Source organism: Manis javanica, chromosome X (assembly GCF_040802235.1).
Source record: "Manis javanica isolate MJ-LG chromosome X, MJ_LKY, whole genome shotgun sequence".
Taxonomy (NCBI): Eukaryota; Metazoa; Chordata; class Mammalia; order Pholidota; family Manidae; genus Manis; species Manis javanica.
The window spans coordinates 39,052,889-39,080,718 of NC_133174.1; the positions used below are offsets into that span (position 1 = coordinate 39,052,889).

The 27,830-nt window shown below is 45.2% G+C and overlaps 1 long non-coding RNA gene across 1 annotated transcript; it reads right to left on the minus strand.

Moving 5' to 3' along the window:
- Positions 1-602: 602 nt before the first annotated feature.
- Positions 603-25,438, minus strand: LOC140847344 (uncharacterized). The gene is made up of 3 exons (XR_012127344.1): positions 25,283-25,438; positions 23,561-23,696; positions 603-773 (listed from the first exon to the last, which is right to left on the minus strand). It is a non-coding gene; the product is annotated as an uncharacterized lncRNA (long non-coding RNA).
- Positions 25,439-27,830: the final 2,392 nt, after the last annotated feature.

Consider the following 27,830-nt stretch of genomic DNA (forward strand, 5'->3'; position numbering starts at 1 on the left):
AAAGAAATAACGGTTGAAAATTCCCAAGCTTTATGAATAACTCCCAGTTTTCTGTGATGAAACTCAATCAAAAAATCAATATATACCCAAAAGAATTAAAAGCAGGGACTGGAAGAGATATTTGTACACCCATGTTCATAACAGCATTATTCACAATAGCTAAGACATGGAAGCAATCCAAGTGTCCATCAACAAATAAATGAATAAGCAAACGTGGTCTACCCATACAGTGGAATATTATTCAGCCATAGAAAGGAAATTCTGACATATGCTACAACATAGATGAACCTTGAGGACATTACGTAAGTGAAATAAGCCAGTCACAAAAAGACAAAGACTGTATAAGTCCACCTGTATAAGGTACTTAGAGTAATCAAAATCACAGACACAAAGTACAATGGTGGCTTCAAGGACCTAAGGAAGGCAAGAATGGGGATTAAGTGTTCAATGAATACAGACTTTAAATTTTGTAAGATGAGAAGAGTTCTGGAAATTGATGGTGGTGATGGTTGCACAACATTAGGAATACATTTAATACATTTAATACATTTAATACATTTAATACATCTGTATATTTAAAATGCAAAAAAAATCATGGGATAAACGTTTTGACACAGATTTGTGAAGATAAGATGTATTACACAAAAATTCCATGCCTGCCCCATGTGGCAAACAGCTCCTTAATGCTTGGGCTGGCGTCCTGGGGGACAACATACTGGAGCACTTTGTAGGTCATTTTCCCACAGATTCTCCTATTTGCTTTTCACAGGACCCTGCAAAGTAGAAAGGTTGGTAATTATGATCCATACCATGACTGGCAAAGCATGCTTCAGGGAAGTTAAGTGTCTTGTATGGAGCCAGGGACAGGAAGGTCACATCCATACCACATACTGTACTCAGTCCACTCCCTGCTCATCATAATGAAAGACACAGAGAGGCCCTAAGGACTGATCGTCTACACCAAGATCAGCAAACTTTTTCTGTAAAGAGCCAATATTAAATAGTTTAGGCTTTGTGAGTGTGGATAAAATCAGACTTCCTGTGGCCAGGATTCTCACCTGGCTGGGGTTGACTAGCTCACTGCACACCTGTGGGAAATACATGGCTGTTGACTCTATAAAAAGAGCTCCACCCACTGCTCTGGATTCAACACAGTGGCAGGGCTGCAAGGGTGCGGGAGAGCAGAGCAGAGGCTGGAGTGGTGGCAGCACTGAGGACAGAGGCCTAGAGGATGACTGTGCAGAGAGGCCTAGAGGATGGCTGTGCGGGATGGCCCTGTGGACAGAGGGGTCCAGAGGCAGAGACCGGCTTGCTGTATGCAGACTCACTCTGAGTGAATGAGATTCTAGTGACTGACCTGCCATCTGGAAATAAAGTTGGGTATAACCCTTTCACCCCAAGAACGTTTTGCTGTCATTTTCTTTGGTCACATTGAATCCATAGCAAACTTGCCCGGGGCTGAAACCCATTGGCAAGAGACAATTGGCGAAAGTCGGCAGGGTTCATTGTTGACCAAGGGAAAAGACAGGCTGCCCTTGTGGGAGGGGTGCTTCAGTGGGCTGCCCCTGTGAATGGGGAAATAGTGGATCATCCCCCAGTGGGTATCTGGTCTGAGGTGGCTTGCCTCCTAGAGGACTGGGCCCCACCCCAGGACTGGAGGCAAGTGGATGTGACACCTGAGGCTGTAGGGGTGGCCCTTCATATAATAAGTAGATACTTTGAGAAGCAGAGTGCCCGGGAGGCAGTGGGGACTGTGGATTGGCTGCTTCTCACAGTATTAAAAAAGTCTACAGAGGAGACCCAAGGAATGGCGGCATGAGAACGCAAGCTGCAAACTTCTGTGGATACCCTGAGGAAGGAGATGGCCTTGATGTGGGAGGAGGCAGCACGAGAGCGCCGGCAGTGTGCCTGTGGAGATGAGATGGCAGTGCTGTCAGGTGTTCTGAAGGAGGAAGAGGCCATCAAGGAAAAAGATGAACTCCTGAGGGAAGCACAGGCATAGGTGGCATGAGAACGTCAGCTGCGAAGCATTGAGCTGAGGGTAAGAGCTTCTGAAGACTGAGCTGGCATTGTTGTGAGGCACTGTAGCAGAGGAGGCACTTGGGGGAGTGGAGAGAAAGGTGCCATCAGCCCCAGAAATGGAGGAACTGGGGAAGGATGAAGGGGTGCTGCCAGAGGCACTGGCCCCTTCTGTATTGAAAGCATGCCCAGTGGTTGTAAAGAAAATAAAGACTCAGCAGCTGAAAGTTCCCCAATGAGAGGAGCAGCCCCCTCCCCAGGTCATGGAGCACTCTGTGGTCCGCCCCTATACTCAGGCTGAGCCAGTGGCTGTGGAACTTAAGGGTGCATGGAATTGTTCTGTGAGGATCAGAGATGGGGAAGCTCTTTTCTCCCTGACAATGCAACCTGCCTTGAAGCAGCGATTACAAAATGTGAGGTGGCACGTAGAGTAGCTGAAGCAACAAGAACCCAGAAAGAAAGAAGACCTGTTACAGGAGGAATTGGAGGGGCCTTGTGAGGGTTACAAGGATGCAGATCTGGGTTGATTTGATATGGGCAGGAGTAGATGGAAGGAAATTGGACAGGAAGCCAAATAGGATCTTACTGGAGCTATGGCAACAACTGAAACCAGAGTAGCAGTTCCAGTCATTAAGACCAAAGAGGCAGAGGTCAGAGACAGAGCCATGAGTCTGGCCTGTGTGTCTGTAAGACTTTTTGTTGTAGAGGCTGGAGAACAATGTTCGAGCTTCCTTACACAGGGACCATTGCAGAGGACCAAGGGCACATAGATTGAGAGGAGAGAATCCTAGCGGGGTGGAGTGTGGATAAAATGTGAGTTCCTGTGGTCAGGATTCTCACCTGGCTGTGGTTGACTAACTCACTGCACACCTGTGGGCAATACATGGCTGTTGATTCTATAAAAAGAGCTCTGCCCAGTGCTCTGGGCGCGACATGGTGGCAGGGCTGCAAGGGTGCAGAAGAGCAGAGCAGAGGCTGGAGTGGTGGCAGCACCAAGAACAGAGGCCCAGAGGATGGCTGTGTGGGACAACTGTGCAGAGAGGCCTGGAGGACGGCTGTGCGTGACGCTATGCGGGCAGAGGGGCCCAGAGGCAGAGACCACCTTGCTGCATGCAGACTCGCTCTGAGTGAATGGGATTTTCATGACTGACCTGCCACCTGGGAATAAAGTTGGGTTTAACCCTTCTACCCCAAGGACATTTTGCTGTCATTTTCTTTGGTTACATTGAATCCATAGCGAACTTGCCTGGGGCTGAAACCCATTGGCATGACAGTGAGCCATATGATCACTGTCACTACTGTGCCACTGTAGCAGGAAAGCAGCCACAGACAGTATGTGAACAAATGGGCATGGCTGTGTGCCAATAAAACATTATTTATAGAAACAGATGTCATACTGGTGGGCCCTAGTTTGCCTACCATGGGTCTACACCCTTGGGATGCAGGCAGCCCCTCCAGGACTCTCACCACTGAGTCAGCTCCTTGGTGCAAATCTGGCTGTGAAGTTATCTCAGGAGTGTATCAGGCATGAGCAACACCTGGCTGCTCATGGAACCAGCTGGATGGTGCTCAATTTGCTCAGTTTTTGTCTCAGCTGATTTCCTCTCCTGCTCTCCCTGCTCCAGCCATAGGCCAGCTCTCTAGGATTTCATTTCAGTCTGGATTGTCTCCACACACCCCTTCCCACTGTGCTTCTATGCTCCCCAAATTAAAAATCACACTCACCTGGGCCTTTTCTCTTTTGCATATCTAAACCCCATCCTGCCTTTCTTACTGATTTGCCTCTGATCAGCCAAGATGCTCCTTTCCCAGTGTTCACCACAACTCTAAGCAAAATGGCATGTACCCTGAGCCTCAAATTCAACAGCTTTCCTCTCTCTCTCTCTGCTGGCTCTAATCAAATCACTGAATTACGTACAGAATGTGGCCTATTATCAATTGTTCATCAAATTAGCATTTTTAAAGCTTATTCATTCAGTCATTTCATCATTTCAGCAAATATTTAGTGAACCCTTGCTATGGTACAAACAAGACAGGTCCAGCTCTGGTCCCTGTGAAATTAGCAATCTGGCTTGGAAGCAGGTCAATAGATAATTACAATAGAGGGAATCCTGGGGGAACATGTAGGAAAAGTGCCTAACCCCATTTCTTTATCTGTTTTGCTTTATGCAGAATAGGATAAAACAACACAATCTTCAGTGATCTCAGGCAATGCATCCTGCTTTATCAGTAAGATTTTTAACAAGAAGAGAGGCATGATTTCTTCCAACACTGGGCCGATCTTTTTGAGTATTTGTAAGTATTCTTGAACACAATGGCAGGTGTGTATTCCTCTGGGGTTTTTTGCTAGCTCTGATTGTATCTTAACACTACTCACACCAAAAAAAATAAACACAGTTGAAACCTTCCAGATTCCCTGTATGGCCCGTCCAGTCCTTAGCCTTAGCCTTTCATAAGTGGATGAAAGACGTGATATGTGCTCAGTTGTTAGACTGTGGATCACAGCATAATCACGGTCTGTAGAAGCTCTCCACAAGTAATTAATTAAAGCCTAGGCTAAGAAAATAATACATTAGAAAATTTCTGTTATGCAGGCTGGCTACCATAGTAACAACCAATTTCTTCCAGATCTGGGTGGTTTTAAATGCAAAATGCATTGAAAAATCCATTTGTATTTACAGGATTCAAAGCTTCACAAAGGCTCACATGGTGGCAAGTGCTACAGATTAACCACCCAGCTAATGTTGGTGCCTCCATTCCTGAAATGTCTTTCTCATTGATTCTATCTTACTTAATATATCAGGCAGCTCTCTGGCCATTTCTCATAACAAAGTGTAGGGAAAATGAAAATTCCTATGGCGAGACAATTGGCATAGTCAGGAGGATTTGCTGCAAACCAAAAAAAAAAAACACAACAGAATAAGCTGCCCTCTTGGGAGGGGTACTTCAGCAGACTGCTCCTATGGATGGGAAGACACTCTGGTATCCTCCAGTGGGTATGTGGTCCAAGGTGGCTTGCCTCCTAGAGGATTGGGCCCCACTCCAAGACCAGTGGTGGGGAGGAGGTGGTGCCTGATGCAGTAGAGGAGACCCTCTGCAAAATAGGGAATTCCTTAAAGAAACAGAGTGCCTAGGAGGCAGCCGGAACTGTGGATTGGCTATTCCTCACAGCGTTAAGAAAGGCAATAAAGGAGAAGAACCTGCTCCTGTGAGAAGCACACACAGAACAGAATGAGAGAGCTGCCATCAGCCCTGGAAATGGCAATGGACCTGGGGAAGAACAAGGAGGTAGAGTGATTTCAGAGGCACCAACCCCTCCTCTATAGAAATCTCACTCAGTTATAGTCAAAACAATAAAGACACAGCAACCATGGGATCCTCCAGGAGAGGTGCAACCACTGCCCCAGGTTGTGAAGCACTCTGTGCTCTGCCCCTATACACAGGTGGAGCTGGTAGATTTGGGCTCCTGGTTTTGGCAGAAATCCTCTGAGTCCATATGAGCCTGGCTCCTGTGCCTTAGGGATGTAGGGGTGTGTAGTTCTGGGAGGAAGGGAGTTCCCCACCTGAGGCAAGCTCTATATATGAAACCAGTGAGACCAAAGGAAAACAAGATTGAAGGGTTGGAAATGAAAGGGTTTAAAGATTTACTCTCACAGCTCAGTCTCGTCCCACACACTCCAAATCCCAACTGCTTGGCTCTCTCCCGGTGCATTCTACCCCTTCTCACTCAGCTCCCAAGCTCTCTTTCTCCTGCTACACTGTGTTCTGCTCCGAACCCCCACTCCTTTCCCCAGAAGAACTCTGTGAGTGAGTCCCAGGTGACTGGCAGGAGCCCACCCAATTACATATAGGAACTCAGGAGAGGACAGCCTCTCCATCTCACCCCCCAGGGCCAGAACTTCCATGACTGACTAATGGTTCTGCCACCAGCAAACATCCCACTGATGTGCAAACAGGCTCTGATTTGTGTATACAATGGGCACTGTTAAGGCCAGGTGGGAATTCCGGTCAAAAACTTCCATATTCCCCACAGGATGGAAGGGATCATTCTGTCTGGTTCAGAGATGGGAAAGCTGGCTTCTCTGACAACTCATCCTCCCTTGGAGCAGTGACTGAAGAATACACACCAGACCCCAGGGAATCATTTACCTCTTGAGTGGGTAATGGCTGTGCTTTGCATTGTATGGCCCAATCAGGATGACTTACCATCCTCCCTCACTACATGGAAGACATAAACAGAGTGCCAACAGGTGTTATGGGAATAAAAGGCATGAAAAATGCAGTTTATAACCCAGTAAATTGTGGCCCAGTAAACTGTTTACTGCAAGGATGAGGGATATAGTGCTGCAAATGGCTCCCTCATCCCTCTTAGTGGGCCTTAGTGGTCATTCTTGCCCCTCGCTCAGGGCAGCCACAAATGTGGTTACCCGTACTGTGGCAGATTTGGAAGAGGGAGAAGCAATGTGGGTACAGAAAGAAGTACAGGCCACTACTGAAAGGAAGGGTCTAAATGGCTCTGTGAAGGTCATAAGGACCCAGATGTGGATTGATTTAATAGGGGCAGGAGCAGACAGAGAGAAATTGGATGGGAAAACAAACAGAACGTACTGGAGCTGTGGCAAGAATTGAAGCCAGAGCAGTGGTTTTGGCCACTAAGGATCAAGAAGCAAAGGCTGGACACAAAGCCACAAACCCAGCCTGTGCACCTGTAAGACTTCCTGATAGAGGGTGAGCCAACCTCACCTGAACCTGCACAGTAAGAAGATTAGGCAATATGGTTTGATTGAGGGGTGCCAAGGCAACTGCCTTGGGGAACTAGCTGGGAACCTGAGGCCACATGTTGAAATATCAATTCATTGGTCCCTGGAGAATGTACAACATGTCCTGGCTCTGGTAGACACAGGATCTGAATGCTCACTGATTTATGGCAACCCTGAGAAGTTTCCCAAGACCCCCACTGTTATAGATGGATACAGAGGTAAGGCTATCAGAGTAAAATAAGTCCAGATCCCAGTGGGAATAGGACATATACCCCCAAAGAAGTATACTGCATATATCTCTCCCATTCCCGAATATATTTTGGGGATAGATATCCTGCAGGGATCATGGTTGCAGACCACAGCAGGTGAGTTCAGACTGAGGATACACATGGTGATGGCAGTTCTGAGGAGACATACTAGGCACCCACCCATACTTTTGCCTGTGCCTTGGTGGGTGACTAATACCAAACAATACAAATTTCCTGGAGGGCATAAAGAAATTAGAGAAACCCTCCAGGAACTGGAGAAGGTGGGTATTATAAAGCCCAACCATAGCCCTTTAAATTCCCCAGTGTGTCCAGTAAAAAAGCCAGACAGCTCCTGACATATGACCATGGATTACAGAGAACTGAATAAAGTCATACACCCTTTGCATGCTGCTGTCCCCTCTATTGTAGGCCTTATGGTCATGAACTAAGGACATATCATGACATTGTAGACCTTGCTAAGGCCTTCTTTTCCATTGACATAGAACAAGAAAGTCAGGAACAGTTTGACTACATGTGGGACAGATGGCAATAGACTTTGTCCTTCCACAGGGATACCTCCACAGTCCCACCATCTGTCACAGACCTGTAGCTCTGTACTTGGCAGCATGGGAGAAACCACCAACAGTGCGGCTGTACCATTATATTGATGATATCATGCTCATGTCTTACTCTCTTTCAGATCTGGAAGGTGCAGCACCTAGACTGCTGCAACATCTACAAGGGAAAGGATGGGCTGTGAACATCACCAAGGGTCGGGGACCTGGCTTGTCAGTCAAATTCTTGGGGGTGTCTAGTCGAATAAGACTAAAGTTATCCCTGAAGCAATCATAGGTAAAGTCCAGGCCTTCCTCATCCTTACAACTGTGGCACTATTACAAGAGTTTGGGGGTCTTTTGGGCTACTGGAGAGTATTTATCCAGTACTTGGTACAAATTCTAAAACCTTTATACCATTTGGTATGAAAGGGTGTCAGGTGGGACAGGGATGAAACATGTGTGTCTGCTTTACCCCTGCAAAGTGGGTGGTCAAGGCCATGAGGGCCTTGAGTGTGATAGACCCATCAAGGCCCTGTGAGCTGGATGTTCATGTGACCAAAGACAGTTAAGGCTGGGGTCTCCAGCAGCACCTCGAACAATCTCACCAACCTAACGGATTGTAGTTGCAACTCTGGAAAGGAGCAGTGGTACAGTACACCTTAATAGAGAAACAATTGGCTGTCATGTACCACACCTTGTTGGCTACGGAGCTCATTACTGGAATGACCCTGATAAAGATAATAACCACCTGTTCCATCATGGGGTGGGTACAAGACTGGACCCAACTTCAGAGTGGCATGACACAGATGCCTATACTTCCAAGTGGGGTGCACACCTATAGCAGTGCAGTGTCCTCTCTACTTGCTTCTGGACTGAAGAACTCCAATGCTACTGAGGCCAGTGACATATACCAGTGAAAGGCAGGAAGAATTTCCTGTAGAGCCATTAGTAGCAGAGTGTCCTTATCAGGAGGAAAGGGCCACTATACCTGAAGATGCATAGTATATAGACAACTCCAGCCATGGGCAGCCCCCAGAATGGAGGGCCATAGCTTTCCATCCTAAGACTGAGACAATATGGCTGGAAGATGGTGAGGGAAAGAGCAGTCAATGGGCAGAGCTGTGGGCAGTGTGGCTTATGATCACCCAGGAGCCCTCCCCTATAGTTGTCTGTATTAACATCTCAGCTGCCTATCAATGCTTGACTCTGGCTACCAACATGGTACCATGCCAACTGGTTAATTGGTCACAGACTCCTCTGGGGACAAGAGTTGTAGCAAGACTTAAGGGCCTCTGGTCAGACTAAATCAGTCATGGCATGTCATTTGACAGGCCATTTGCTGCTGGCTTCCTTAGGAAATGGTGAAGCAGATGAATTGGCCCAGGTACGCTGGCTAGAAGGAAAGCCTGTCACTGACCTGGCCCAACAGTTACAACAACATTTCTTGCATGTGGGGCAGAAGACAGTGTGGGCTGTAGCTCATTGGTGGAGGCTACCTTTGACCTTTGAAGAAATCAGCAGAGCCCAGCAGGAGTGCATTGTATGCTGAAAAGGAGACTTACACCAAGTCCTATAGCAACATGGGACAATAGCTAAGGGGTCGATGCCACACTTCAGGTGATAGATAGACTATATTGGGCCTCTGCCCATGTCAGAGGGGTATCAATATGTCATGACTGACATGGACACAGCTACTGAACTTCTGGTTGCCTTTCCTGCACATTGCGCAGACAAGCAACCAAAAAATGCCTAGACCATCTCTTTGCAGCCTATGGCTGACAACAGATAATTGAGAGTAATCAAGGTACCAATTTTACTGGACATGCACTACAAGAATAGGTTCAACAACTAAGGATAAAATAGAAGTTTCATGTACCATATAATCCTACCAGTGCAGAGTTTATAGAGAGATACAATGGTTTGTTAAAATCTGGCCTGAAGTTAGACACCAATAGTCTACGAGGATGGTCAGTCCGCTTACAGACAGCACGATGGCATTCAAATGAGAAACCACCAGAAAGGGGCACTGAGCCCTGTAGTCATGTTAACACACATTACTGCCTCCCCTGTACAACTGCAAGTACAAATCAAGGAGGAATTGCTGAAGCCAGGGTTTGGCCACCAGAATAATATCTTGCTGCCAGGACCAGCTGCAATAAACCCTGGAGACTCCATTCAGTGAACATGGTCTTGGATGTTTCAACACATGGACCAGTGATGGCGGGCCCTCCTAGAATCTTGGGTACAAGGCCTGGAAGCTGGTCTTTTGTGTATTCCTGTAGTAAAATCAGAGTGGCCTCCAAGGATCACAGTAGTATATCCTGAACAGCCAGAAGGTAGGAGCATCTTACTGGGGAGTTTTGTTTCATCATTATGGCCAGTGCATGTACCTCCAATAGCACTATATACAGACCCCTCAGTAACCCCCATGGGGAGAGGAGTAAAGCTATGGTATGCTAGACCTGGGTGGGATCCCCTTCCTGCCGCAGTCCTATCACAGAACCACTCTCTTGCATGCATCCTACCTGATGGACAAGATTTGCCTATGTTGGTATCACTGAAACATGTCTTATCACCCTTAAAGTTAGTCCCCTCTTACATCTTTGTGGATTGGGCACACACTGTCACAAAAACTGCTACTCACTAAGTGTGCACAGAGTTCCCTATCAGTACCACTACTGGCCTCCTGTGGAAAGTGTGAATCATGAACTGGGACTGGTTTAATAGAGCTGGAATGGCCTCTTGGTGGCAATCAATCTCCTCAGGCTGGAGGACAACTATTTTATTATAATTTTTGTTGTTACAAGGTTCCAGCTTTCTCACACAGGGACCATCACAGAAGTTTGATTTCTCCCATGGAAAGTGAGTCATGAACTCATCTGAGTAGAACTGGTTTGACTATAGTTGGTATGGCCACTTGGTGGCAATCAATCTCCTCAAGCTTGAGGATTATTATAATTTTTGTTGTTATCTGTATCGTAATTTTCGTTGTTATCTGTATGTTGGTGTTATCCTCTGTTGCTGTTGTGGAATCTGGTTATAGTGCTCCAGCTTTCTCACATAGGGATTATTATAAAAGACTGAGGGCATGTAGATTGTGAGGCAAGAATCCTGGGGGGTGGAGTATATTGAAAATGAAAGTACCTATGGCCACAATCCTCGCCTAACCCTGAAATACTTGATGATGTAGTTGGCCTACTGAGTAGGCTGATACTTACACACCCATTAGCAATGAGCCATTATTGTCAGTGTTACTATATAGAGCTCTGCCCAGTGCTCTGCCAGGAGGCAGAGATGGAGACAGATTATGAACCTGCCAGAAGCAGACGTGATTCCAGCACTCGACCTGCCACCATGAGAATAAAGCTTGTATAAACTCTTTAACCCCTAACATTCCGTTGTTATTTGGTCTCAACAAATCCAGAGTGAACTTGCCTGGGGACAATCCCCTCAGGTGAGACACAAAGAAAAAGCAAAGCCAAGCCTCTTCACATAGAAAGTGGAGGCTGCTTCTCCACAAAAGCTTCTGGGGCTCTGCCCCCTGCTTGAGTCCATTCTGTGGGCTCTGGCATGGGACGCTCTGTCATCAGCAGGCTGATGGGCCTCATAGGAAGTGTTCATCTATTAGGCTAGAATCCTGGTACACTTTAGCAGGTGGGGATGGGGATTGATAAACACTGGGTATTTTAGAAGTTATTTGTATTCTTTTTACTCCTTGTCATAAATGTATTAATATTTCAGCAAATATAGCTGTCATAAAATATTCTTAAGACCCAGTGTCATGAATCAGGGATAGATGGAAATGGAAAAAACTATAGGGTCTTCAAATAATCATGGTCAGAATATAATTTAAATGCTGTAAACCTGCTGATGGTTAAAAATCATGGGTACCAAGTTTTACTTAACTCTTAGCATAGTACAAAGATTCTGGAATCAGACTGACTAGTTCAGGCCAGGGCTCTTCTGATACTGCTTATGTGACCTTGGACAAGCTACTTGGCTTTTTTTAACTTGTTTCCCCATCTGCACCTACTTCACTGGGTTGTAAGGATTAAATAGAACTAAGCATATAGCACCTGGCACATAGGCTAAGATGCAATACAAGGTACCTTTGTTAATATAAGTCCAGTATAAGAGCAAAGAGGAGTCTCAGACACCCCCTGAAAGTTCTCTTACAAGCCTTGCTGGGACCTCAGTTGCAGAAAAGAGAAACCTGGGACCAGAAAGCCCCAAGGGAAAAAGGCAAGAGGAAGCTGGGAAGACCATTGCTGCTAGACTGTGAGCATCAGGGAGCTGGAACCCAGGTCTGCTTTATGTCTGTGTGCCCTGAACCCACCCAAGCACCTGAACATAGGTGCTCAATGTCAATGGAACTGAATAGAAATCATTGAACTGAAAAGATCTGGAAGCTTCCCAGAACTGAAATCAGTGCAAGGGAAAATGGAACAATTCCATTGCTAAAGCACCAGACTGAAGCTGGGAACATTTCATCCCAATCACAGGAGTTGCTTGGGTCGTTTATGCAGTGAGTCATAAGTAATTTGTTAGTGATAATAAAGGATGACAGTTTCTGAATGATGTGTTCTTTCCCAGAGTAGAACAGATCCAAGGTTATCACTATAGCAATAACGTGGTTCAACATGCTTTGTCAAGTGTGTTGGCTTGGTGCGTGAGGGGTGGGGCGTGGCACACATGTACCCCTGATTGCAGCATAGGTCAAGGCAAACAATGAAAAGAGAACATGAGAGTAACTGACTCAGACTGGAGGAGAGGTGGACCCAGTTCGATGTCCAGTGTGAACCAGAAAAAGGCAATTCCTTTCCTCCATCTTTCCCCCCAGGACCCTGGGTGGGCAACACTGCCTTTACAGGAATAGCAGAAAAATTACTTTTGAAAGGTTGATTTTAATAACATAACAACTGAAGCCATATCATTCATATTTGCTTAGCACTTTAAAGAGTATAAATGCTTTCACATGTGTTATCACTTGTTAGATGATTACCTTGGCCTCAGTGAATGGCCTGTAGTTGCAGACTGACTTTAACAGCAAGCAGCATAAACTCTACAAGGATACAATCTAAATGGGATCTCAGAGGTAGAGTCTTTATCCATGGAACACACACCAGTTTTGTTTTAGGGATTTCATGATGCACATTTTCTAATAGTTCATCACACAGCCAGCCAGACATATCTTCAAAAAGAGGAAGGCAGGAAGGAAGCAAAGAAGAGAGAAATGGAAGGAGGAAGGAAGGAGATTGTCTTCCTTTATTTGTCTTGACAATCTAGTAATTAGGGGGCAGGTGTTATATCTTTTGGGTCCCAGTTTGCCTTCCAGTATCAGAAGGCAGCTGAGAAGAAGAAGGCTTAGACACTGACTGTCCAAACCTGAAATACACAGTCAAGGTCACATCACTTTCTTTCCAGAACCAAAGCCTCTTCCTTATTCTCCCACTGAGACTCCTATGAGCTGCACTGGCCCCACACCAGCACTCAGGCGGAGGCTGGTTCCAAATCCCCTTCCACCATGGGCTGTTTGTTAAACCTAGGTAGGTCCTGTGACTTCAATGACCTTTTCAACTGGCCGCTCTGCTTTGGTACTTGATTACACAGACTATACATTTATGGGTAAAAGGTAAAGTGCCTCCATACACAAACACTGTGTGAGCTAGATAAGATTGAAGTCTTGATTCCCATCTTAGTGACTGTGATTTACTCTGATACCTTCATCCCACAACAGGAGCATAAACCCCTTGAGGTTGTTGACCATCTCTGCATTCTTTACAATGAAAAGGGAACATGAGAGTCACTGACTCAGACTGGAGGAGAGATGGACCCAGTTTGATGCCCAGTGTGAACCAGAAAAAGGCAATTCCTTTCCTCCATCCAGGGCTCAACACAGGATTATAACAAGAGCTGACTCAAAGTGTTCATCTATAGGAATGCTGGCCTTGCTGGTTTTATTCACATCTTATCACTAAGTTTTTGTTGCCTCTGTCGTTATTGCTCTTTCAAGGCTCTTTCTCTGCCTGAACGCTGTCCTTTCATGGGGATACCCCCAAATGAAATGATACTGTGGCTATTTATTTTAAAAAAAACAATCAGTGAAGTAAAACCCAGGGAGACTGTACTTAACACTACTGAAATACACTTAAAAATGGCTAAGATGGAACATTCTATGTTATGCATTTTATACCACAAGAATAATATAAAAGAACCCAGACAGGCTGAAGCCAGACCTGTCACTTCTCACACATGTTCAGGGTGGCAGAGGGTACCATTTGCAAGGGGCAGTTATGCAGTCATAAACCCTCTTAAGCAGTAATGTATTGACAATGAATCCTTTGTGGCACTAGATCAAAGGACAGCTTTTATTGACCTACATCCATATTTGATTGTACAGCAAATTGGTTTTCCTCATGTCACACTGGCTCTTGAAAGAGAAATTGTCTTACCAAAAAACAAGTTTTGCCAAAAGGAACTTCTGACAAGCAAGCATTTTGAGCTGATGTTAATAGGGCTCAACTTGAAAAATTACCCAGTCGCTCATAAGAAAACATAACAACACAACTCTCTCCACTGTGGGTGAGAGTGGGTGGAGGACAGAAACAGTGGGAATCTAGAAAGCTTGATGAAGCAAATAGAGACACACGTATGTGTGTGTGTGTAGACCTATGTACAAAACCTCCATTCTTTCTTTGCTTTCATTTCTAAAATCCCAGATAATGTTGGGTAAAAAGTGCAACTTATGAGTCAGTCAGGGCAATGTTTTTGCTTTGATAAATCAGTGTTAGCTAAGTCAATTAGGGTGGCGGTGGCATAGAATAGACGATAAGCGGCAACTTTATTTGTTCAGCGGAAAGAGAATAAGTTAGCTCTCACTTTGAAGAGCTGAGTTCAGAGGTTTCAAAGAGCACACAGGAAATTCTCCAAAAGCGTAAACTGCTCCCTGCACATCAGTCCAGCAAACTTTTGGCCCCCACTTGGCTTTATCTGATCACAGGATTCTCTATCTCCAGCTCCAAGGTACCCACTAAGAAAAATGGCTTGATGATAATGTCAGGAGCTCAGGGCTTCGATCACTTTTATGATCACTAGAGACTGGGAGGCATAAAGATGAGATTGTCAGGTGGTCAGAATTTGGAGGGTTCTCCCAAGTTACGGGAATCTTTATTTTTTGTTGCTTTCTGGCTCTGAACTTACTTTCATCCACGTGGTGACTGTTGTTGTCACAAATACAAGCTGACTATCAAAAAGAAAAGGACACAGAGCTCTGGACCAGGCCTGTCAAATATTACAAAGTCAACTCTGTCTCTCAAAAACATATGCAAAGCCGTATGTGGGTAATGATGGATGGACTCTGAGCCTGGGGCACCCTTTGGGCCAAGGGATGAGAAAAACGGGCATTTAGGGTTTGCCATTTGCTTTCTTGAGGTTTAGAAAAAGGCACCAATTGAAACAGTTACAAATTAAATCCAGAAGACCAAATTGTGGATGCTACTATTTCCCCAGCAACAAAATAGTGTCCATAGAAGAGAAAGGTGGAATTTGATGGGAAGTCTTCCTGGAGTAAAAGCAATATTCTTTTCTCTCTGTTACTCTGTGGTTCACCCTCACTGTGTGGGGTTTGGGTCCATGGTTAGGAGAAAAGAGTGTATACTTTGAGAATAATAGCAAAACAGCATCAAAGACATTTTTGTGGAGAAAGAGAGTACATTACATTTGTGTGAGGTTTGAGAATCAGGTACATGGAACAGTTGCACAGGAAATCGCTCACATCAGAGGAGATGATGCCCAAGCTTTTCAAGCAACCTGGTTCTATAAATATTCAGGAGAAATCAATGTAGACATCACAGATAATTCACAGGAAGTAGTTCATGATCATAGTTGGATATTCTCACAAATGTTTTCTTAAGAAAAACTATAGAAAATTAAGTTAGTCATAGAATAACTGAACACTCTGATAAGCATATGCCCCTTAGAAATGTCCCAGATATAAGAGATCACTGCTTTCCCCATACCCTTTAGCCTGGGAAAAGCTCCCCCTATTTACAACTTATGTGTCAGGTCTTGCAAAACTCAAAATATGCACTTTTACTAAGAGGCCACTGATCACAAAGAAAGAAGAAAACTGTTGATACCAATGCTGTGGTTTATCACATGTTACACAGAACCACTGTGAATTTCCTTTTCTTGATTCATAGAATTAAATTACAAACATAACATCCAAACAATTATTATGGCTCTCCTGATGTGTCCTCACTTTGCTTCTCCCTGCTCAGTTTTACTGGGAGACTACCCTAGTGCTGCCCTGTCTTGCCAATGGGTTTCAGCCCCTGGCAAGTTCACTATGGATTCAATGGGACCAAAGAAATGACAGCAGAACGTTCTTTGGGGTGAAAGGGTTTATTACCCAGCTTGTTCTCCAGCAGTTAGGTCAAGCACTAGCATCTCTGCCTCCACTCAGAGCAGTGGGCCAAGCTCTCTATATAGCACAATAATGGCTTATTGCCTAAAGGTGTGGAAGCAGTAGCCTAGCAACAGGCCAGTTACGTAATCAGGTGGTTTAAGTTCAGTGAGTCCTGGCCAAAGAAACCCCAACTTCCCCATACACCACCCCTCCAGGATTCCCACCTTACAATCTACACGCTTTCAATGTTCTGCAATGGTCCCGGTGTGAGAAAGCTGGAGCACTGTAACCGGATCCCACAATAGAAACAGAGGATGACAACAACTTAGAGATAATAACAAAAGTTATAATAATCCTCAAGCCAAAGGAAGTTCCCAATCCACAAGACTTTAAGGGTGATAAGATACATGTTTTAATGCCACCAACATAGGCAAATCTTGTCCATCAGGTAGGATACATGCAAGAGAGTGGTCCTGTGATAGGACTATAGCAGGAAGGGGGTCGCTTCCAGGTCTAGTATACCATACTTTTACTCCATTCCCTGTGGGGGTTACTGAAGGGTCTATATATAGTGCTACTGGAGGTGCATGCACTGGCCATAATGATAAAACAAAACTCCCCAGTAAGATGCTCCTACCTTCTGGCCGTTCAGGATATACTACTGTGACCTTTGGTGGCCACTCTGCTGTTATTCCAGGAATACACAGTAGCCAGCTTCCAGGCCTTGTCCACAAGGTGCCAGAAGAGCCAGCCATCATTGGTCCATGTATCGAAAGGTCCAGGGCCACGTCCACTCAATGGAGTCTCCGGGGTTCAGTGCAGTTGGTGCTGGCAGCAAGATGTTATTCTGGTGGCCAAACCTCGGCTTCAGTGATTCTTCCTTGGTTTGTACTTGCAGTTGTATAGGGGAGGCAGCCATATGTATTAACATGTCTGTGGGGTTCAGGGATCCATTTTGGGGTCTCTTGTTCAAATGCCATAGCACGGTCCATAAGCGGACTGACCATCCCCGCAGACTATTGGCATCTAACTTTAGTCCACATTTTAACAAGCCATTCTGCCTCTCTGTCATGCCTGCTGTGGTAGGATTGTATGGCACATGAAACTTCCACTTGATTCCCAGCTGTCGCACCCATTCTTGCAGTGTATGTCCACCAGTAAAATGGGTGCCCTGATCATTCTCAATTACCAGTGGTTGGCCATAGGCAGCAAAGAGACACTCCAGGCCTCTTTTGGTCCTCTACTGGTCTGCACAACGGGAAGGAAAAGCAACCAGAAGTCCAGTAGCTGTGTCCACACAAGGCATTGCATACCGATATCCTTCTGATGCAGGCAGAGGGGTATAGGCCCCTTATCTATTGTCCCATGTTGCTGTGGAACTCGGTGTAAGTCCCTTTTGGAGCACATGACACACTCCTGCCAGGCTTTACTAATATCTTCAAAGGTCAAAGGCAAACCCCACTGACGGGCTACAGCCCACATGGTCTTTTGCCCCGCATGCAACAAATGCTGATGTAGCCATTGGGCTACATCAGAGGCAGGCTTTCCTTCTAACCAACGTATCTGGGCCAATTTTTCTGATTCATCATTTCCTGGGGATGTGGGTGGCAAATGACCTGTCACATGGTATACTGTAATTATTTTAGTCTGACCACAGGCCCATAAGTCTTGCCATAATTCTTGCCCCCAAAGGGGTCGGTGACCAACCAGCCAGTTGGCATAGTACCAGATTGGTGGCCACAGGGTCAAGCCCCGATAGACAGCACAGCTGTCAGTGCAGCAAACTATAGGGGAGGGCTCTTGGCTGATCACAAGCCACACAGCCTGCAACTCTGCCCATTGGCTGCTCTACCCCTCACCATCTTACATCCATATTGTCTCAGTCTTAGGATGGAAAGGTATGGCCCTCCATTTTTGGGGCTGCCCACAGCTGAAGACATCTGTGTACCATGCATCTTCAGGTATAGGGGCTGTTCCCTCCTGATAAGGACTCTCTGCTACTAATGGTTCAAAAGCAAGTTCTTCCTGCTTTTCACTAGTGTATGTCACCAGCCCCAACAAGCATTGGAGTTCCTCACTCAATGGGCTACTAGAGAGGGCACTACACTGCTGTAGGTAAGCACCCCACTTGGCTAGTGTGGGTGTTTGTGCCACACCACTCCTTGGCTTTTGGGTCCAATCTCGTACCCACCCCAAGATGGGATAGGTGGTTATTACATTTATTGGGGCCATTCCAGTGATGGGTTATGTAGCCAGTAAAGCATGATACACAGCAGCCAGTTGTTTTTCTATCAAAGTGTATCATACCTCTGCTCCTTTCCAGAGTTGTGACCAGAATCCACTGAGTTGGTGAGTTTGTTCAAGCCTCTGCCAGAGACCCCAGCCATAACTATCTTCAGTCACATGAACATCCAGCTCAAAGGGCCTTGATGGGTCTATCACATTCAAGGCCTACACAGCCTTGACTCCCCATTGTGCTGTTGTAAAGGCAGATGCACATGTCTCATCACAGTCTCACCTGACGCCTTTTCATACTAACTGGTATGAGGGCTTCAGAATTTGTGCCAAGTGCGGGATAAACACTCTCCAGTAGCCTAGAAGACCCAAAAACTCCTGTAGCAATGCTACAGTTGTTGGGGTAGGAAAGGCCTGGACTTTGTCTATAACTGCTTCTGGTATCACTTTGGTCTTACCCAACCAAATGACCCCCAAGAATTTGAGAGACAAACCAGGTCCATGAACCTTGGTGCTGTTCACAGCCCATCCTTTCTCCTGTAAATGTTGCAGCAGTCTAGGTGCTACACCTTCTAGGTCTGAAGGAGAATCGGACGTGAGCATGACATCATCAATATAATGGTACAGCTGCACCGTTGGCGGTTTCTCCCATGTAGCCAAGTCCTGGGCTGCAAGTCCATGACAGATGGTGGGGCTGTGGAGGTATCCCTTCGGGTGGATGGTGAAAGTCCATTGCCATCCTTCCCACAGCAGTTTGCATTGTTTGATATTAGTCACCCATGGAGGCACAGGCAAAGCTATGGGTGGGTTCCCAGCATGTCCCCTCAGAACTGCCTTCACCACATGTCCTCTGAGTCTGAACTCACCTGCGGTGGTGCAACCATAGACCCTGCAGGACATCAATTCCAAAAATATACTTAGGGATAGGAGACATATACACAGTACACTCTTTTGGGGGTAGACATGCTATTCCCAAAGGGATTTGGGCTTTTTCCACTCTGATAACCTTACCTCCATATCTGTCTATGATAGTGGGGGTCCTGGGAAACTGCTCAGGTTTACCATAAATCAGTGAACATTCAGCCCCTGTGTCCACCAGAGCCAGGACACGTTGTATGTTCACTGGGGACCAACGGATAGCTATTTCAACATGTGGCCTCTGGTCCCCCCCAGTCCCTCAGAGCAGATACCTTGATCTTCCCCTCAGTCAAACCATGTTCCACAATCACCTTCCTGTGTGGGCTCAAGTGAGATTGGCTCGCTATCCAGCAGGAAGTCTTGCAAACACACAGGCCAGCCTCATGGCTCTGTCTCTGACCTCTGCCTCTTTGATCTTAATGGCTGGAACTGCTGCTCTGGTTTCAGCTGTTGCCATAGCTTTCTAATAAGATCCTATTTGACTTCCCATCTAATTTCCTTCCACCTGCTCCTGCCTGTATTAAATCAACCTACATCTGAGTCCTCGTAACCTTCATGGGGCCCTGTAAATTCTTTTTGTGAGTAACAGGTCTTATTTCTTTCCAGATTCTCATTGCTTCAGCCTCTCCTAAGTCTACTACTGTACGTGTCACCTCACTTATGGGATGCCCTAAGTGAGGGGAAAGAATGGCCACTAGAGACCCAAAGAGGGATGTAGGTGGCATTTGAAGTACAATATTTCTCATCCCGGTAGTGAAAATCTCTTCATCTGGGCCATAATTCTCTGGACTAAAGATGGCATTTCTTATGTGAAGCTCTCATAGTACCTGTTGGAGTTCAGCATATGTCTGCCATCTAACAGGAGAGGATGGTAGATCATCTGGATTGGGCCACACAGCACAAAGTGCAGCCATAAGCCAGTCGAGGAGGGAGTGACTCCCTGGGGTCTGATGTGCATTTTGTAATCGCTGCCTCAAGGCAGGCTGCACTGTCAGGGAAGACAGCTGTCCCATCTCTGATCCCGACAGAACAATTCCATCCACCCCTAAGTCCCACTGATGCAGGAGCCGAGCTGATACTGACTCTGAGGGCTTCTGCCTAAACCGGGAGCCCAAATGCACCGGCTCAGCCTGAGTATAGGGGCGGACCATAGAGAGCTCCACGACCTGGAGAGGGGGCTGCTCCTCTCCTTGGGGAACTTTCAGCTTCTGGGTCTTTATTTTCTTTACAACCACTGGGCGTGCTTTCAATACAGGAGGCACCAGTGCCTCCTGTATCACCCCTTCATCTTTCTTCAGCTCCTCCCTTTTTGAGGCTGATGGCACCTTTCTCTCCCCTCCCCCGTGTGCCTCCTCTGCTACAACCTTTACCTTTTCTACTGTGCCTCGCAGCAATGCTACCTTTGTCTTCAGAAGGTCTCTTACCTTCAGCTCAATGCTTCGCAGCTGACTTTCTATACCACCTCTGCCTGTGCTTCCCTCAGGAGTTTGTCTTTTTCCTTGATGGCCTCTTCCTCCTTCAGAACACCTGGCTGTGCTTCCATCTCATCTCCAATGCACCTTGCTGCTGGTGCTCTTATATCAATGCCATCTCTTTCTTCAGGGAATCTATGGAAGTTTGTAGCTTGCGTTCTCATGCCACCTCCTCTTGTATCAATGCCGTTTCCCTCCTTCGGGAATCCACAGAAGTTTGCAGCTTGAGTTCTCATGCCGCCATTTCTTGGGTCTCCTCTGTAGACTTTTTTAAGACTGTGAGAAGCAGCCAAACCACAGTCCCTGCTGCCTCACAGGTACTCTTCTTCTCTAAGAATCTGCTTACTATACCAAGGGCCACCCTACTGCCTCAGGTGTCACCTCCACTTGCCTCCAGTCCTGGGGTGGGGCTCAATCCTCTAGGAGGCAAGCCACCTCAGACCACACACCCATTGGGGGATGATCCACTGTTTCCCCATTCACAGGGGCAGCCCGCTAAGCATCCCTCCCATAAGGGCAGCCTGTCTTTTCCCTTGGTCAACAATGAACCCGGCTGACTTTTGCCAATTGTCTTGCCAATGGGTTTCAGCCCTGGGGAAGTTCGCTATGGATTCAGTGTGATCAAAGAAATTGACAGCAAAACGTTCTTGGGGTGAAAGGGCTTATTACTCTGCTTGTTCTGCCTGCGGGAGGTCAGAGCACTAGCATCTCTGCCTCCACCCAGAGCACTGGGCCGAGTTCCCTATATAGCACAATAAAGGCTTATTGCCTGAAGGTTTGGAAGTGGTAGCCTAGCAACAGGCCAGTTATATAATCAGGTGGTTCAAGTTCAGTGAGGATCCTGGCCATAGAAACCCCAACTTCCCCACACTCCCTCTGGCAGTTCAGGAGTCCCTGGGCCTCTGTCATTACCCTGAAGACACAGAATGGAGAAGTCACTTTCTTTAATTGACCATGACTTTATAGTGAGTGGTCTACAGTCACTCATTGTAAGCAGGCCCATGTGGGGGAAAAAAAACGGATTTCCAGAATAATGGTACTATCTGAATGCAGGGAATTTTCCTGTAGTACTGGGACTTGGCAAAGCAGCACAGCAAAGGATAAAGTGGTAACCCTCAGAGAAGCACACCTTGAACTCATGGTCATGAGAGCCTTACTTACTGTCTTCCAGAATAAGTGACATGTTAGAGGGCCCTCTGTGGAAATATCTAATTGTTGCTCATCTAGTACAATGTTAAACCATATAGAAAGTGTTGGAGGGAGCCTGTAACTCTTTTCCTGAGCAGCCAAAGTCGAGCAAAGCAATACTAATGGTGGTGTAGCAGGGGGAAAACTTCCTCTGCCGTCTTCTGTTCAGTTACTTGGGCCTGTGAATTAAACTGACAAAAGATAGATTAACAGGAGAAAAAACATGTGTTTCTTTTTTGATATAAATATTTTATGTGCATAGGGACTTCACAGAAAAGATATGGAACCCAAAGGCAGTAAGATCTTTTAACAAAGGGAAATAAGTTGTGAAGAAGCAACTAGACAAAGGAAAGGGGGTTTGGAACCAACAAGAAACTTCCAGTAACTTGAGGCAGTGGGCAGGTTCATATCACATTACTCCTTTTTCCTTCTTCTTCTCTCTCTCTTAGCCTCTTTGCAGGACATAAGATGCTAAACTTTGACTCTTTCTTCACCCTATTCTCAAGATATAGCTTTGGGGCAATGGGGGCAGCTAGGGCCCATGGGCAACTTTTGATCAAGGACCCTCTCTCTCAGGCCTTTCCTGCAACTCCTCCTCATCCTTGACTCCCATCCCTGCTTTTGGCTCCCCTAGGCCTCTGAGCCCTCTACTCAGATGGGGGAAGTTGGCTTCACCTGCCATGGCCTCTGGATCTCTAGGTCACACTAGAATTTCACTTCCTTATTCTAGTGAATAAAGTCCTTCTCACTGAAGGGGATCAGAATATGACACCCCAAATCATGCCATTTTGGCATAAGAATTATTCTGAACCAAAGACAATGGAGAAAAAGCAAATTCAGGAAGAGTTTTCTGCCTAAAAATAAGGCATGAATTTTCCTTGTGAAGGTGTCCCCCTCTCCCATACCAGCAAGAGGAGACCAACACTCATCACTGGAGCCAGAGAAGACACCAAGACAAGTCTGCACAAACTTTATTAAATAGCCCTAGTCTACCATTAATTTCTCCCATATCTCCCTAGTCACCTTCCCACAATTCATCACCCCTAAAAACCCATTCCCCTTTCCTTTATCTATTCACTTCTCCATAATTTATCACCCTTTGTTAAAAATGTCAGTTAAGCACCTAAACCTAATCACTTCTTTGGGTTTTCATTTCTTTTCCATGAAAACTCTGTGAATGTAAAAGTTATTAACATCAATTTCTCCTGTTAATCTAGTGTTTATCAGTTTAATTCACAGGTCTCCTGTACTGAACTTAAGAGGGTAGAGTAAAAGTTTATCCTTCCCTACATTACTGTCTGTCTCACTGTCTGCCTCGTTGATAAATGCCCAGTGACTGACAGACTGCTAAAAAAGTCTACATGTGCCACAGCCTGTGAAAGACAAGAGGTCTCAGCTCAGAGGCAGCTGTGCCAGGCTTCTGACAGCTTGGCCGCAAGTCTTAACAACTAACCACAAAAGGAAAGCGCAAAGGGGCCCAGTCAGCTTCTCTTTGGAGAGGGCCAAGATGCCATCAATCTCTCTCCTGGCCCACCGGAAGTAGGAAAAAAGTACCTCAAGCACTAAGGAGGAAGAGGGCAGGGGCCGAATGGGTAAGGGATCAGGAAGGGATGTCTGCCAACCTGCAGTGCCAGTGTGAAGAGAGCCCTACATAAATTCCTTCATGCACATACCAGGGTCTCACATAATTCTGAGGGCCATTTTTCCACGTGAGAATCTGCCTTGTGTTTTGTAGAACAGTAAGTAGGTCACTTACTTGCTTTTAGATGGAGCTCAGCAGAAATGTGCTGTCACTGTGACATCTTGTTTTCTCTCATACTTTCTCAGCATCACCAGCCTTGGCTTTGTTCATTAAATAATAGAGTAAAATTCATGCAGTGGCCTCACAATCCCTGCTCCAGAGGAGAATGAGGGGAGAAGTGGTCAGAGAAAGCCCGGGCTGGGGTTTTGGTGTTTTTGTTTGTTTGTCTTTATGGTAAATGAGCCTAGAACAAGACTTTCTGAATCTGAAAACACTCTTTTCTTATGCAACAATATAAAAATAAGAAGTTAAATGCAAGCATGAAAAGTAATTCTCCAACATGACTTTGTTTTGAATCTCCACCTCTTTACCTCAATGCAGGTATGGGGAAGAAACACCACCTAAAAGCCCAAATTTCCATTAGTTACGAAGATAGCAGGTTAGAGTTAGTACTTGTAGAAAATTTAACAGACCTCTCGGATGCAACAGGAAAGAAAAACATACTGACAGTAAAACCCAGGACATCCCTGCTCTTTGTTTCCATTATGAGGTGGGTCACTTTGGAGACTCAGCAAAATGAGTCCATCAAGATTAGGGCGTTCAAGTGGATTCTCTGTCCTGAGTTCCCATCCTGCTAATGTTTTCTCTTTAGAGCAAGAAGTTCAATGGAGAGGAAGATGAGATGGTCAAGGCAGAAACTTTGTCATCCTCATTTGCCTAAGGGCCAACCCAAACATGACTGCATGCCCTTTCAAGTGATAGGGAAATAACGTAAGGGAGAGAACTGTACAGAGCGGGAATCAGCTCAAGGCAAAGATTCTCAAGTCTGCAACGCTCTTCGGTTTACAAAGTATAAACACTTTCTGGTCGAGTTTGGTGAGGGGAGCAGGTGGCAAGGCAGGAGTAAAAGGTAAGCAGCTAGAGGGGACACTTCTTTTAAGGCAATATTTAGAAAGCAAAATTTCTTGCCCCTTTAAAGAAAATCATACTCCAATGGAAAACTCTTTACTGGCTGAGGCACTTGCTTCCTACAGATGCTATTTTGTAACTATAAATTGTAGGTAAGGAATAAACAGGCAAATTCTGTCCTGGCTGGTCAAGCTGACTTGTATTAAAGACTTTATTTTACTCATAAAGTTACTGACAGTAAAACCCAGGACATCCCTGCTCTTTGTTTCCATGATGAGGTGGGTCACTTTGGAGACTCAGCAAAATGAGTCCATCAAGATTAGGGCGTTCAAGTGGATTCTCTGTCCTGAGTTCCCATCCTGCTAATGTTTTCTCTTTAGAGCAAGAAGTTCAATGGAGAGGAAGATGAGATGCCTCCATTTGCAATTCATTTAACATCCTTTACTCCACATAAATCTGGGCTGCTTCTTTTTTAAATGAGTTATAAAATGTGCCTAGTTCACTTAGTTATTATGAGTAAAATAAAGTCTTTAATACATCTTTGTTTTTATATCTGTATGAGAGTCACCATTTTATCTTTTTTCTAAAAATGCTCTTGGAATACCCTTGTTAAGACTTTTTTCTTGGGTAGGAGTAGAAGGAAATAGTGGAGGCCTTCAGGCTGGAGAAGGCTCATCCTGGGTCACCTGATCTACAGGTAAGAGACAGATGCTGCTCACAGAGCTGGGCTCCACAGAGGGAGCAAAAATAGCTCTTGATGGGGGACACGTCCTTTCTCCCTCCAACCTCACAAGTTAATACTACCATCTAAAACATGAATTCGGTCACCTTTCAGGAGTAGATATCCTTCCCCTTTTCGAAGGCATTATTTCTGGATCCTCTCCCATCCCGCAGGTTGCCCATGCTCTTGACTCCCAGATTGCTGTGTGGGAGAGTTGCAGTTTCATCCAGTGGGCAGGGCTGGGTTTCTGTTAGCTGGGCTGCAACCCGCTACTCTCTGCCAACACACAATGATCAGTGACATTCCTGAAATTCCTGACATACCAGAGAAGCCAGGCTTGGCCCTGCAAATGCCCTTGAACTGTAGTTCTGACCCTAATGGGACGTTTACCTTTTATTCACAGCCAGAGGCTAGGACCTATTTATGTAAATCCTCTGCCAAGGGTCAACTCATCTTGACCCCCTGGTTTTCTCTCCTCTAACTGTCTCAGGTATTTTTTAAACCCCTTGGAAACTCTTCATTCAGTGAAAAGTGTTGGGGTCAGTAAGAATTCGGTTACAAAGGAAAGGGGTGGAGGACTCAAAGAGTTGAGGAGGTTTCCTTTGAAGTATTCTAAGCAGCTTTCAGAGGCCACCCAGTTTAGAAAGTGAAAACACCAATGACCTCATGCACCCCATTTTATTCAAGGAAAATAAGCTTTCTTGAAATGGTATCTTCACCTAGGAAGTTTCTTAGAGCACACATTATCCAATTTCAGTTTCCTAGAGCATGCATTGTCCAGTCTTAGCGGTGGTAAGGGGTTGGGAAAGGAGCCATTAGAATTAAGGGCCTATGGGCGGGTGCTGGCTCCTCAGACAATTGTCCCCACTTAATAGGCCCCAGCATCCTCCCAGCTTTGGATTTTAAAAGGGGGCCCAAGAAGAGTAAGAAAATGCTTGATTCCTAAGAACTGACCTGGTTACAGGGATTTCAGGCCACATGGGAAGCCAGTAGGGGAAATATTTAGAGGTCAGCAGGTCTTTTGGGGACCCTCAAATCATTCTTGATTGACAGCGTTGTGCTCTAGCCTCGAACTCTTGGTAATAAAGACTTTGAGGGAAAGAATCATTTGGAAACCAGCCCAACTGTTTAACAACCCTAACAGCAAATTTTTCTTTTTCACTGATTACATTTTCATCTTCTTTACCTTAAACCTGTTACATTTCTTTTTTCACTCTCCATTTTCAATAGAAAGGTGAGCAGACTCTTTGCTTTGAAAAATGAACAAAAAACTTTTTCTTCATTTGCTGTCAGCTTTTTGCTATGAAGAGCTTCAAATATGCAGGCAAGTTGAAAGAATAATACAATGACCACCCCATATCCCCACCATTTAAATTTAACAAATGTTAACTTTTGATGTATTTGCTTTATGTTATATATACAAGAATACATACAGATTTGCTTCGTGTATGTATATGTGTATTTTTGCTGATCTATTTAAAAGCAAATTGGAGACTCAATGAGACTGCACCTCAAATACCTCACTCTGCATATCCTAAGGTCATTCTCTTATATAGCTATCATACCGTTAGCACGTCTAAGAAAATTAACAGCAATTCCCTAATATCATTTAACTCTCAGACTACCTAGTCCATATTCAAGTCTCCCCAATTTCCATCATGTCTTATAACAGTTTCTTTTTTAAACCAGAATCCAATTATAGTTCATACATTTGGTTTCTTTAGACTTTTTGGAATAGTCCCCTTACTTTTTTTATGATGTTATTTTTTTGAAGAGACTTCATAGAAAGTCCACATTCTGGACTTGTCTAATTATTTCCTTGTAGTGGTATTTAACTTATTCTTCTATCTCGTAGATTTCTGGTTGTTGTAAGTTGAATTGTGTCCTCCCCCAAAATTATATGTTGAAGCCCTAAACCCCAGTGCTTTAGAATGTGACCTTATTTGGAAAGAGGGTTGTAGTAGATGTAATTAGTTATGATCAGGTCATACTGCATAGGGTGGTTCCCTAATCCAAAATGACTGGTGTCCTTATAAAAAGGGGAAGTGCGGAGACAGACATTCACACAGGGAGAACACCATATGAAGATGAAGAGATCAGGGAGATGTTTCTACACATCAAGGCATGTGAAAGGCAGACAGCAAACCCCCAGAAGGAAGCTAGGCAAGAGGCATGGAACAGATCCTTCCCTCACCACTCTGAGAAGGAACCAACACTGCTGACACTTTAATCTTACATTCCTCCAGAACTGTGAGATGATACATTTCTGTTATTCAAATCAGTCCATTTGTGGTACTTTGTTACAGCAGCCCTAGCAAACTAATATGCCTGTAAACTGGATGTCAGGTCTAGAGGCTCAATTAGATTCAGGTTAAACATTTTTGTAAAGAATACTACTCAGGTGATGTTACACACTTTACATTTCATTACATCATACTACATCATATAGCATCAGGCTGTCTCACTATAAGTGATGTTAGGTGATCACTGGGTTAAGGTCATGACAACCAAGCCAAGTTTTTTCCCTTTGCAATTAAAAAGTAATTTGAGGGGTGATACTTAGGTACCACATAAGTATGCTGCTGCCTCCAACAACCTGTCACCCAATTTGAGTGCATTATATTCTTAGAAGATGGAAAGATAATGCTATTATGG